Genomic DNA, 14,663 nt, shown 5'->3' with positions numbered 1-14,663 from the left:
TCTTCTGTGGACTAAGAGCTCTGAAATAATGAACCCTCAAATAAACTTTTGTTCCTCTAATTGTTCTTGTCAGAACTTTTGCTCACAGCAGGAAAAAAGATGACTAAAACATTGTGTGTGAATTTGTGTTTTATTTCTGGGTTCTTCTTTGTGTTCCATTAGTCCATATATCTTTTTTACATTGTGTTTTAATTACTATAGTTTTGTAGTGTACTTTAAAGTTAGGTAGTGTAATTCCTCTTGCTTTGTTATGTTATTCATTGTTAATGTATATTCCAACTTCTAGGGCAACTAATTAAAAAATTTAAAAAGAGAATCATAATTACTATACAAAAAAGACAAAAATTAAAACATATAAATATGTAAAAAAAAACAAAATGCAAAAAAAGTGTGGATGGCAGAAATAGGTACAAAGAGCAAGGGTAACATAAAAAATACTATCATATATGGTAGATAGTAATCCAACTATATTACTGATAACTTTTAATGTTAACTTTCTGAATATTCCAACTAAAGAGAGATTTTCATAGTGAATTAAGTACTAAGACTTAACTATTTTTTTCTTTAACTATATAGACTAACACATAGATTAAATTACATATAGAGTAACACTTAGATTAAATGTAAAAGGTTTGAGAAAGTGATATCATTCTAATACCAGTCAAAAGAAATTTGAAGGAACTATATTAATTTCAGATTCAGCAGACTGCCAAGAAGATGGTATAAGGGATGTTATAAAACAATAAAGGAGTCAATAGCTAACAGAAATAAAAATCCTTACTTTGTATGAACAAAAAAGAATATAAAAAGTCATGGTTAAAAAGAGAACTAGAAGGAGAAATAAAATAGTATTATAGTTGAGTAGTTAAGTATTCCTGTTTCACAAATAAAAATATAAATTTGTGGAAAATAAAAAATGATATGGCCCAAATCAACACTATAAATCAGCTGAATATAACTTATCCAGTACAGACTATTTCATCCAATAACATGAGATTACTCATTTTACTCAAATTCATATGGTCCATTTGTGAAGATAGATGATATTACTTATTATCAAACACCTTTACATATTTAAAGAATGGAGATAATGATTTATTTTCTCAAATTGCAATGAAATTAGACTAAAAATCAGTAATAGAAGGATAACAGCTGGAAAATCCAAAAGTATTGAGTATTAAACAGAATTCTTTCTAATAACACATTGTCAGAAGATGAACTCTCAAGATATTATTTTTTAATTTTGAAATCAATAAGAATGAAAATATAATTTATCAAAATTTATTTGATATAGTTGAAAGAATGTAGAGAGTACAATTTATACCTTTGAATGTATATGTTAAAAAGGCAAAAGATTTAAAATCAGTCACCAAATCTTCCATGACAGAAACTAGAAAAAAATGAACTAAGTTAAATATAAAGAAAGCAGGAAAAAAAGAAATAATGTAAATTAAAGCAGAAATCAACATAATTGAGACCAGGAATTTAATGGAGACAATTAACAAAATTAAACACTCCTTCTTAAAAGAGAAAAAATCTATAAAACTCTTGGAGAGTAAATAATATTTAAATTTAAAAAGAGGCAATCTATATCTATTAAAAATATTGTGTGGACATCACTACAGATCTCATGGATACTGAAAAGATGATGAAGAAATACTATAAATAACTTTATACCTACAAATTTTATACCCTAAATAAAATGGTCCATTTCTTTAAAAAGCATGATCTCACAAAACTCAAACAATAAAAAACAAACAATCCTTTAGGCCTATATTTATTAAATAAATTGAATCAATAATTAAAATCCTTACAAAGCACAATGGTGGACCCATATAAATTCACTAGTATAATTTAATGTAAGTCTGAGGAGAAGTATTACCAAGAATAAGCTGGTAAAAAAGGAGTATTCTAAGACAAGAAAAGGAGCAAAGGCATTATGATGGACCAGAAATAGTTTTTTAAACAAAAGTTTCTAGAAGAACTAGACATGCAATTATAATAATAATAATAATAATAATAATAATAATAATATGGAATCTTTCTCCCTTCATAAAAATTAACCCAAAATTAACTAAATTATAAAGCACAAAACTGTGAAATACCCACAAGATAACTGAAGAGAGCACTTAGATGATTTTAGGTATGACAATGATTTCTTAGATAAAATACCAAAGGCAAAATCTATAAAGAAATCATTGATAAGCTAGACTTCATTAAAATTAAAAGTTCTGCTCTATAAAAATGCAACATCAAGAGAAAAAGAAGATAAGTGACAGACTTGGAGAACATATTTCCAAAATTCGCATCTGATAAAGAACTCTTATGTGAAATATGAAAGGATTCTAAACCTCAACAATAAAAAAGTGAGCAATACAAATTGAAAAATAGATGAAGAAATGAACAGATACTTCATCAAAGAATAAATATATATGGAAAGTAAGCATATGAAAAGATATTCAACATCATATGTCATTAGAGAATTTCCAATTCAAGCAGCAGTGAAATGCTACTATGTGCACCTGTTAGAATGGTCAAAATAGAACACCAAATGCTGGTGAGGACATGGAGAAACAGGAATACTCATTTATCATTGGTGGGAATTAAAATGTTACAGCCTCTTTGAAAGTCAGTTTGGCAGTTTTTACAAAACTAAACATACTCTTACTATACTATTCAGCAATTTAACTTTTGGGTATTTACCTAAAGGAATTGAAATCTTACAAAGAAACTGAACACTTAAGTTCATACAAAAAGTTGCACAAAATTATTAATAGCAAATTTATTCCTAATTGATACAATTTGGAAGTCATTGATACCCTTTGGTAGATAAATAGATAAGTATAGATAAACAAACTGTGCTACATCCAAATAATGGAATACTATTCACTGCTAAAACAAAATGAGCTACCAAGCCCTGAAAATACATGGAAAACACTAAATACATATTACTGAGTATAATAAGTCAATTTGGGAAGGCTGTGTGCTTCTAACTCTATGATATTCTAGTAAATGAAAAACTATGGATATATTAAAAAGATTAGTGGTTACTAAAGTTTAGGAAGGAGGGAGAGATGAACAACAGTAGAAAGCTTTCAAGACAGTGAAACTATCGAGTACGATAATGCAATAGTGGACAGATATCATTACATATTTATCAAAACCCAGAAAGTACAACATAAAGAGTGATCTCTGATATATATAAATTATGCTGATTGAATGATAATGTGTTAGTGAAGTTCATTGATTGCAACAAAAGTACCACTCTTGTGCAAAATTTCAATAGTGGGGTGATGTTGTACATGTATGGGGACAGGTAAAAAATTTTTCTATGAGTCTAAGATGATCAAGAGTTAAAGTTTATTAACTTAGAACAGCTAAGTGGGATATTTTTAAATTTCATCATTTTTTGTCTTTTCACATTTCTCTATGAAAAATGGAATTCATGGGATTAAGCTGCTTCCTTAGAAACATGGTTGATTTATACAAGACTTCACATTTTATTTCCTCTCTTTACTCCAATCTCCAATCTTCAACCTCCTTACATAGCTCTGTATACATTAATAACCATGTGTCCATGAAAAATGTTTAATGTTTAGTGTAAGTGTGTGGGTGTATAAGTTCACATAACAATTGCTTAGCTGCACACTCTCTTCTTCCTTATATACAAGTTATTTTCATTTGACAAAAAAAGGACTGTAATAGAAAAGTTAATCAATTCCTTAGGTTTTTCATTAGCAAACAATAGCTTATAGATTGAGAGATTTTTTTATGGTGCTGTCTTGGATTATAATATAATTAAATTAAGTTATCTTCCATTTTCTTCATTTGCCAATTAAACCAAGATCTCAATAGTGGGCTTGCATTACAATTAGACTTTTTTTCTTTTGTTTTACTGTTCTGTTTTACAATTGGATACCATATGTGAAAGAGCATATTCAATTTTGAAAAACCTGTTTGCTTACAATTCAAGCCAAATGCAATTCTCACTAATTGCTTCAAAGCACAATAAGAAGGCTTTAGAATGTTGGTCTCAATATATGTCTAATGTGAAAAGTTAATAAGAAATTTTAACATAAATAGTATCTGTATTTTAATGCAGGAATAATTATCTCTTGTTATTTGCAAGAACCAAATGTAATTAACCCTAACACACAGTCTCAGGTTTGAAGAAAAGAATCATAAGAAAAGTTAGTATTGGAAACAGTAAATCAAAGCTAATGAAGCAACATTAGCACTTTTATGTTGTAGGTTCTAATTAGAAAGTCTGTTAATGAAATTGGGGCATTTACTTAATTGCTGTGAACAATTATTTTCAAATTAAACTAGGCAATTAAATAGCATGATTAAACTCAGAGTAGTGGATTTAGGTAGTAGTATGTTAACTCTTTTGCATGTTGTATTATGTATAGTAGTTAAAACACTGAGTATCTACTGATTAACAAATATAAATGACATGTAGCAAGCACTTTTGGATTTGGTGATTTATGCAGAGAAGTTACTATCACTTTAAATACTTGCCTTGCACAGTAGCTTGTAACTACTCGAACCCAAAGCAAAAACCTACCTAACTTAACTGAAATAGATTTTGTTTTTTCCCATAAATGTCATACTTCCTGAAATATACTTGCACATTTATAAGCTCATTGACTCCATTTTCATTTAGCACACTAACTCCTCCTCAGTCTTCAATGCCATCACAAGCAAAAGTAGTTATCTTAAAAAAAAGGTTTCATATTGACTCAATATTATTAATGATTCAATTCTGAGTTAGTTATAACTTTTGCAAACGTCACAATTGCCACTTCTATTTTCCAGGTAAAACTGGGGCTCAACAATGTTTTTAAAAACCCTTTTCAACGTCACATCATTTATAAATGGAAGGATGGGAATTTGAACCTAAGTACACTTAGGGAAACAATGCATCCTCTGTAGAATGTGGCTTCTCTTATCATCTCCACTAATACATTGAAATGTGGGCAATTTTAATAATGCTCATTCTCTGTGATTTTTCTGTTTCTCAAGTATCAGTCACACACTTGAAATTCACATGGTTTTCAAATAATTATTTTCCTGTTTCTGTTTATTTCTTCCATGTCTATCTTTTTTTTTAAATTTTCTTACCCATTCTATCATTTAAACTGTGAAAATCCCTTCTTAAGTTAATGTTTTTCTTAGATTTCTACAACTTAGGCTTTATTAAATGAAATTAAATAGGCAAGTGTACAATTTTTTTTCCTACCTGGTGAGTACTTATTATGTTTTAGATGTGAAGTGTCCCCTAAAATGCTCACCTGTGAGACATGCAATAAAGTTCAGAGAAGAAATGATTGGGTTACAAGAGCTTTAACTCAATCAGTGCATTAGATACTTAATGGGATAAATTGATAGTAACCAAAAGCTGATGGGGTGTGGCTACAGGAGGTGGGACATTAGGGTCCTAGCTTTTAGGTATATATTTTGTATATGACTGGTGGAATCTCTCTCTGCTTTCTGATCTTCATGTGAGCTACTTCCCTCTACCACACTCTTCAGCCAAATGTTCTGCCTCACCTTGAGCACTCTGACCCCAGAAATGGTGCTGGCCTTCTACAGACTAAGACCTCTAAAATTGTGAGCCATCAAATAAAATTTTCCTGCTCTACAGTTGTTCTGGTCAGGTCCTTTAGTCACAGTAATAAAAAAGATGATTAAAACAGCACTCAGACAATCACACCAAACTATCAGTACTTATTGCTATCCCTTGGTTTCAGTGCTCCTCTGCATCTAATTTTGCTAGGGAGTTCCCCTTATCTCTTGCTTAGTCTGCTGCCTTCCTTTCAAACCTTTCATTTTCACATGTTCTGCCATCCTTTTAGAAACCTAAACTCTTAACACACAGATTTTCTTGTTGCTTTTGAACAGGACATGCTAGTATTTCTGAGCATCTTATGGCTTATGCTATTCCATAGGTAAGTGTGGACTTCCATTCTCTTTAGTCTCACAGACTTCTAATAGTTTCTATCTTAGTCTATTCAGGCTTCTATAACAAGATGGTTTGTACTTAGCAACTTATCAACAATATAAATTCATTTCTCACAGTTTGGGTGCCTGGGAAGTCAAGAACAAGGCGCTAGATGATTCAGTACCTGATTAGATCATGTTCCCTCATAGATGATGTCTTTTCTGTATCCTTAAATGGCTGAAATGGAGAGGCTATTCAAGCCTCATTCATAAAAGCCTTAATCCTAGGCATGAAGTTGAAGCCTTATGATGTGATTTCTTTAAAAAGGGGCACTACTCAGAGTACTGTTATATGAGGTATTAACTTCCAAGCTATGAATTTGAGAGGAACATCAATATTCAGACTATGGCTATATCTACCAGTACTTAATATTTTTTGTTTGAAATTTGATAGCCAGAATAGGGTGTGCATATATGTGATACAGAAGATTTTTAAAGATTTCAATAAGTTCTGTTCAAACTTATCTAGTTATATATTATATACCATATTTCAAAGAAAGATCTATAAAACAACTACAAGACTTGTACTTTATTTATTCATTGACATTTTTCATATTTTACTCATTGAAAAATAAATATTAAAAACCTGTGGTCAAATTTCTGAATGTTGAAGCAACAGAAATGAAAACATTGTTCTGGATATCTTTGTTTCTCTTGGGAATTTTGACTACTTCTAAATTAAATTTAAATAAAGTTGAGCATCTTGCCATCAATTTACTTTCTGAAAGAAGGTTATAAAATTTTATAATTTTATTTTGCTTAAAGTCATATGTTGAATGTTCCTTTAGAGTGAATCAAATTGATGAGGATTAGACACTTTTATAGCATTGATATACTTTAAAAGAAATGTGTAGAATTTTGAGAATTGGAAAAATTTATAGGAAAGAAACAATGATCATTGTAGCTATCATCTAGTGTATTCTGTTTGTATATACTCATAAGTTAGCCACTTTCATTGGTATAGATCAGTGGTCAGCACCACAGTTGTGAAACAGCAGAATGTTCTGGCCTCTTTCTTGTTTTTGTAAACAGTGCCTTTGGAACACAGCCTTACTCATTTGTATATGTATTATCTAGGGTTATTTTTGAGTATAGTGACCAAGATGAATAGTTTTTGTAGAAATGGATGCCTGCAAATATCCATTATTTCCTATGTGGCCCTTTGCTTGTATATACTGAAAGAGTAAAAGATCATAAGCTTTGATTAATGACAATTTTTTTTTTTATTTTGGTAAGATGTCAAAGTTATTTATTTATTTTTATTTTTATTTTTGGGGTGTAATGAGAATTGAACTCAGGAGCATTTGGCCACTTAGCCACAAACCCAACCCTATTTCGTATCTTTTATTTAAAGCCAGGGTTTCCCTGAATTGCCTAGCACCTCAGTTTTTCTGAGGCAGGCTTGAATTCCCTATCCTCTCATCTCAGCCTCCAGAGCTACTGGGAATACAGAATTGGGCCATCATACCCAGCTCATTCATTTATTTTTAAAGATTGAATTATGTGTCAAATTTCTATAATTTTATAAGGAAATAATGGGGAGCAACCATTTTTTTTTCAATTTCCAAATCTTTTTTTTCTTTCCTAACTTATTTTTTTTCTAGCTGTGAGTTTATTTCAGTGAATTATTTTCAATATATGTCCTACTGGGATATTTATCAAAAATTTTAACTCTCAGCTCCAAATGTACCCAATATTTCCCCCTAAAATGGATCTAGGCTCTTTAAATATTGGAATTTTGTTGGTTGGCATGTTTTTAAACTTTATCAATAGAGGGAACCAGAGAAACTGGGAAGGAAAAATGGGCATTAGGTTTCAGGGTGCTTCTCAGCAGATTCCCACAGTACATGTTTTCTCTGCAATTCTGTTCTTTCAGTAAATGGCTGTTTCAGAACCTGGTCCATACAGTGCAGATCAGCCAACAGCTTAGCTTGACCAAACTTCAAGCAGTTTTCCTAAGATAGGTCACTTGTTTGTGGGTGGGTGGCCTCCAAACTAAAGAACCAATTTCCATCAGGTTACTGGGACAACACCTAATTGTCTGTCCTTCAGTGAGCCAAGGCCGTGCCTTTTCCACTGAGCTCAGGATATTAATCTGGGGGATTATGCATAAGAAGTTCTTCCAAGGATGCTTAGCCTAGGTGTGATGTTACAATGATCACCCCTCTCATCTCTTATTTAGGGTTCTCTTATCTTCCTAACAAATCCCTTATGAGTATCAATCACCTGGTATTTTTAATACTTACAAACACTAACATTTCCCTCGTCAAAACATGTTGTTTCCCTCTTCTGTTATGTCCCTAAATAAAGCACTTACAAACACCAAAAACTTGTTCATGAGTTTAAAATTACGCTTATAATCTAACCTCCTGAAAATTGGAATTGCCCTCCTATTTACTGTATTGCTAATCATCCAAGAAAGAAGCTGAACTTAATTCTGTTGCTCCTCTTAATTAAGCAACAAGAACAAGTGATACACAGATGTGAACATGTGCACAGGTGTGCACCAGCACACACACACACACTCACACACACACACACACACTGACAAAAACTCATGACCCAATCTTCAACATTTTTCAATTTTAAAATTTCTTTAGATTTCAAAATAATTCTGGATTCCAATACATGTCACAGAAACTTAAGATTTTTCATCATTTCTCTCAATCACCATTGCCTTTTGACACTTTTGAATTACTTGTCACAAATATTGCCTTTTTTTTTCCAGCAGGGTGGAGTGGATCAAACTATTTTAGCAAAACCTAACACAATTGTCTACCTGCATTACTACAACTTGGTAATAAGAAATTCATACACTGATAAGATTGGCAAGAAAATGAATTCTTGGTCATGCAAATTTAACAAGGTCCCTAACTATGTAATTCTAATCTCATACCGATCCCCAAGAATTTAGAATATTTTGTTCACACTTTTAAAACCTCAAACATTGTTTTTTTCCATCATGTTTTACAAAATATAAAACATGACTGGACAGCATATCAATTAAGATTAATGTGTCACTATTATCTCAAAAATCATCAGCTCTGTATAGTTTTTTCTCCAATATCTCAATCTTATTTTTGTATTATCAATATTAGAAATGAAGTATCTTTTTTTATAATATCTTCATACAATGTGATTTCTTAGTTCTATAATAAAATTTATGGCCCTTTCAATGTCTTTCTTTGTAAGTACCACTTCTCAACAGAATTTGTGTATTCTTGTCTGTATTTTTATAAAAAAAAAAACCCAACATATCACTAGTAAAATAACAATATTCTTTATCTCTTTCATTCTCATTAATAATCCCTTCTAAAAAACATTGAAAACATCTAATTTCCATCAGCTAAGGAGTTCATGATTCATTTCTCACATATTTGGGCAAAACACTGTAAATATTTTTTACTAAGTTGTTTGAATCTATTTAATTCTCTCATCACCACACCAGTATGAAAGTTCAATTTCCATCTTAGTTTTGCCCAAATTTTTATAATAATTTCTATTCAATCTTATCTCCCAAAGAGGTTTTTAAAATCTTCATTTAGTTGTGTTAACAAACGTATTAATATGATCATGTCAGTTTCATGTTAATAGCCTTAAATTATTTCTTTAGGGTTATAGGAAAAAAAGAGTGGACTTCTCCTACATTTCCAATGGAAGCTTTAAACTATATGTCTCTCCCATCTCTCTTGGTCTTTATTAAAGTATTTTTGGTGGGTGCTGGGTTACTGTAATCTGAACTCAGGGCACTTGGCCTCTGAGCCCCATTCCCAGCCCTGTTTTGTATTTTATTTAGAGACAGTGTCTCACTGAGTTAGCACCTAGATGTTGTTGAGGCTGCCTTTGAACTCTCCATCCCCCTGTCTCAGCCTCTGGAGCCACTGGGATTATAGGTGTACACCTGGCTATTAAAGTATTTTAATGCTTTGTATTCAAATCTTCACATCCCAGTGTTTCTGAATCCATGAGTTTTCTTTCACCTTTGAGTTCTTGAAAGGATTTTTCATTTGGGTAAACATTTTTAGGGTGATAATTAAATTTGTTTAAATTTCTTTTGAATAATTAATAAATGTTGAACATACTTCCACTTTAAAATATGATGATATGAAATCTGTATTTATTGAGTGAGTTTACAGAAGCATTTATTGTCTTCAGATAAATTTGCTAATGACTCAACCAATTATTCCTCTGACAATTACTTTGTCTGTCTTGACCATACTGTTTTCTTTTGCTAATTTTAAAAAAAGTTTTTGTTTCCCGATTGAACTTTTGGTTGAAGATAGAAAGTAGAAGCAGTGATTATGTTGAATTACAAACTAATAGTAATTCTACAAACAGGCAAGGTTACTTTGGTTGCATCTGTATGTTTCACTCACACTGAAACTATAGGCATCACATTAAAATGTTTCAACTTTTAATACAAGTTTCAATGCTAAAAAAAAGAAAACAGAATTATTAGTTTTAAAATTGATTTTTTATATTTATTGGGCATAAAATATGTGCAGCCATGAAATATTAATGTGATATTTTGCTTTTATGTAGCAATGCATCATCCTCTCTACCATCTCATTAGTTAGAAGCAGAATACAAACATTAAGACAGAAAATTCATTTTTGTTAGCCCCAATATTCAAGAAACCCCATCAACAGTAAGAAAGTATCTTATCTATATTAGATAAGTAAAATACATTTTGATCTACAATTTGGTAAATGTGCAGTTGATTAATTCACATGCAATATAATATTCATTCATTTCTTATTTTTACATTTTTCTTAGTTAATTATATAAAGTCAACAGTATGCTTTGCCTTTGTTCCAGGGCTCAAATTCCTAAAATTGCCTATCTAAAATATCTACAATGGATAGTTTCAGATTGCTGTAAAATATTTTATTAAAACATTCAAAATATAAGCTTGATATAAAAATTTACTCAAAATTCATAATGTATCACCTAAAATGACAAGAATTCTTAAAATCATAGAAAGATTAATATATTTATAATGTACTATTAAAAAAGTCCTCCAACCAAAATAATAAATACTGTGTTACTCCAAAGAACCATGTTTTCTCATGCCTTAGGGCTCTCAATGATTATATTCCTTCTGCTTTGAAAATTCTCCTCTATCCTGTTTTCAGACTTTACCAACATGTTTCCTAGTTATTTAGTCAAAGAGCAAATATCATACCCTTAAAGCTTTCCTTGGTTCACTCATTTTTTAGGTCACTATGTATTTGCCCTTAAGCACCTTAAACTCAATTTTAAAATACACAGGGATCTATTTGTAACCCATATGATTTTCTGGAAGAATGCAGGCACCAAGAGTTCAAAGAACTTACCCTTATGTTGCTTTCCCACTTGCTATCATTTTCTATTTGCATGATTATATAAATACCTTCCTATTTTTTTTCTTTTCCCATTTGTCCCTCACATATTCTTTCTCTAGTGGCCATTAAAGTCACCTACCAAAAATGCTAATCATTCAGTCAATGTATTCAACTCACATAGAGTGCAACATCTTATTCTGTTTGTTTGTAAATCACTGGGCATTTAATCATAGGACAGATTTTAATTCATCCTAGAAAGAATTCAGATGCTATGGACCAGAGTATAGCCTGTGTTGTATTCTGACAACCCAGAAAAAATAAAGAATAAAATGTCTTCTCTGAATGATGCTAAATGCCTCTATTTTCTTACCTCTTATTTTGTAATTTTTAAATTTTTTTTGTAATTTTTAAAAAATTCTGTGTACATTCATGTTTCATGTTTCTTTATGTATTTTTTCTCTTTTTAGAATACATATTTAATTTCCAAATCAAGAGAAAATGTAAGCAAAGTGTGTCAACAGTTTCAATTTCATTTGCACATTAGAAAATTTCCACATATAGAAAGATCAGGGAGAATACATTATGCAGATAATGTATTTTTATAAAAGTATTGTGTATGCCTGCAATATGAAATGGCATTACCTGTTTGACTTGCATAGTTTTTTCTTATTACATGAGATTAGAATGAAGTTTACTTTCCAGGATGAATGTGTGATATGCTGAGTTTTTTTTTTTCAGGGGAAGGGATTCTTTTGCACCTACAACATTATGTAAACATCATTGCTGACTCATAACTGGTCTTTATGTTATAAATGCACATATAATCCAGAAGAGAATTATAATGTATATAATCTGAATAGATTTTCTATATAACCTCAATATATAATATATGATCTCAACAAAGAAGAAACTCACATAAAGAAAGATATTATATTGAGAGTGCATATTTGAAAAACTTCCTGAATGTTATTAATATTTTTCTGTCAGTAGATCAGAATTTAGTACTGTTATCCCAAACCCCACTACATTTGTTTATGCAAGTTTGCTTTCCTTAGGGATAAGGAAACAACATTGCTCTGATGTAACAGTAAACTCATAGAGCAACGAAACAAAAAATAAAGCTCAGGAATAAATCCACACATTTAGGGTCAGTTGATTTTTGACAAATATGCAAAAAATACATAATGGGAAAAAAATCCTTTCACTAAATACTGCTGGAAAAGTTAGATAACATATGCACAAGAAAGGAATTAGGTCTGTATTTTCATACAAAAATAGATACCTTTCTATGAAATTCTTTTTTTTGTTGTTTAATTTCTTATTTGTTGTAATCAGTTATACATAACAGGAGAATATTGTTCCATTCATTGTACACAAATGGAGCATAATTTTTCCCTTCTCTTATTGTACAGGAAGTGCAGTCACACCATTCTTGTAATCATACATGTACGTAGGGTCATGATGACTATTTTATTCCACCATCTTTTCAACACCCAGGCTCTCTCCCCTGCCTTCTCTCTCTGGTGCCCAATCCAAAGTTCCTCCATTTAATCCCATGCCCCACCCCTCTTATTATGAATCAGCATCCACTTATCATAGAAAAAAAAACCAGCATTTGGTTTTTGGGGATTGACTTTTCGCTTACCATGACATTCTCCAACTCCATCCATTTACCTCCAAATGCCACAATTTTATTCTCCTTTAAGACTGTGCAATATTCCACTGTGTATATATGCCATAGATTCTTTATTCATTCATCAGTTGAAGGACATTTAGGTTGGTTCCACAGTTTAGCTAGAGTGAATTTTACTGCTCTAAATATTAACGTGGCTGCATCACTGTAGTAAGCTGTTCTTTGGGTATAAGTTCTTTGGGTATAAACCTGGGAGTGGGATAACTTGGTCAAATGGTGGTTTCATTGTAAATTTTCTAAGGAATCTCCATACTGCTTTCCAGATTGGTTGCACCATTTTGCAGTCCCACCAGAAATGTGTGAGTGGGTCTTTTCCCCCACATCTTCTCCAACACTTACTGTTGCTTGTATTCTTCATAACTGCCATTCTGACTGGATGAGGTGGAATCTTAGAATAGTTTTGATTTGAATTTCTTTAATTACTAGAGATGTTGAACATTTTTCCTATATGTGCTGATTGATTGTATACCATATTCTGAGAAGTGTCTGTTCAGTTTCGTAGCCCATTTATTGATTGGGTTGTTTGGTTTTGTTCTTTCTTTCTTTTCTTTCTTTCCTTTCTTTCTTTTCTTTCTTTCCTTTCTTTCTTTCTTTCTTTTTTTGTGTTCAGTTTTTCTCGTTCTTCTAAACTCCTGGAGATTAGAGCTATATCTGATGTGCATGTGGTAAAAAATTGCTCCCATTCTGTAGGCTCTCTCTTCCCCTCATTGATTATTTCCTTTGCTGAGAAGAAGCTTTTTAGTTTGAATCCATCCAATTCATTGATTCTTGATTTTGTTTCTTGAGATTTAAGAGTAGTATTAAGAAAGATGGGGCCTAATTCGACATGATAAAATTTGGAGTCTACTTTTTCTTCTATTAGGCATATTTTCCTCTCATCTAATTCCTAGGTCCTCAATCCACTTTTTCTTGAGTTTTGTGCATGGTGAGAGATACACGCTTAATTTTATTTTGCTGCATATGAATTTCCAGTTTTCACAGTACCATTTGTTGAAGAGGCTATCTTTTCTCAATTGTATGTTTTTGGCACCTTTGTCTAGTATGAGATAACTGTGTAAAGGTGGGTTTGTCTCTGTGTCTTCTATTCTGTACCATTAGTCTACATGTCTATTTTGGTGCCAATGACAATCTGTTTTTTGTTTGTTTGTTTGTTTGTTTTACTATAGCTCTGTAGTATTGTCTATGGTCTCGTATTATAATGTCTCCCACTTTGCTTTTTGCTAAGGATCACTTTGACTATTCTGGGTGTCTTATTTTCCCACATGAATTTCATGATTGCATTTTTTGTTTTGTTTCTATGAGGAAGTACATTGGGATTTTAACTGAAGTTACATTTAATCTGCATAGTGCTGTTGGTAGTATGGCCATTTTGACAATATTAATTCTGCCTATCCAAGAGCATGGAGAGATCTTTCTATCTTCTAAAGGTCTTCTTCAATTTCTCTCTTCAGTGTTCTCTGGTTTTCATTGTACAGGTCTTACACCTCTTTTGTTAAATTGATCTCCAAGTATTTTACTTTTTTAGGCTATTGGGAATGGGGTAGTCTTCCTGATTTCTTTTTCAGAGGATTTATCATTGATGTATAGAAGTGCATTTGATTCATAGGTACTGAATTTATATCCTGCTACTTCACTGAATTCAT

The sequence above is a fragment of the Callospermophilus lateralis genome, unplaced genomic scaffold (genome assembly GCF_048772815.1).
Source record: "Callospermophilus lateralis isolate mCalLat2 unplaced genomic scaffold, mCalLat2.hap1 Scaffold_390, whole genome shotgun sequence".
In the NCBI taxonomy this organism is placed as follows: Eukaryota; Metazoa; Chordata; class Mammalia; order Rodentia; family Sciuridae; genus Callospermophilus; species Callospermophilus lateralis.
The sequence above is the reverse complement of the archived record's forward strand: the minus strand, read 5'-3'. Positions refer to the sequence as shown.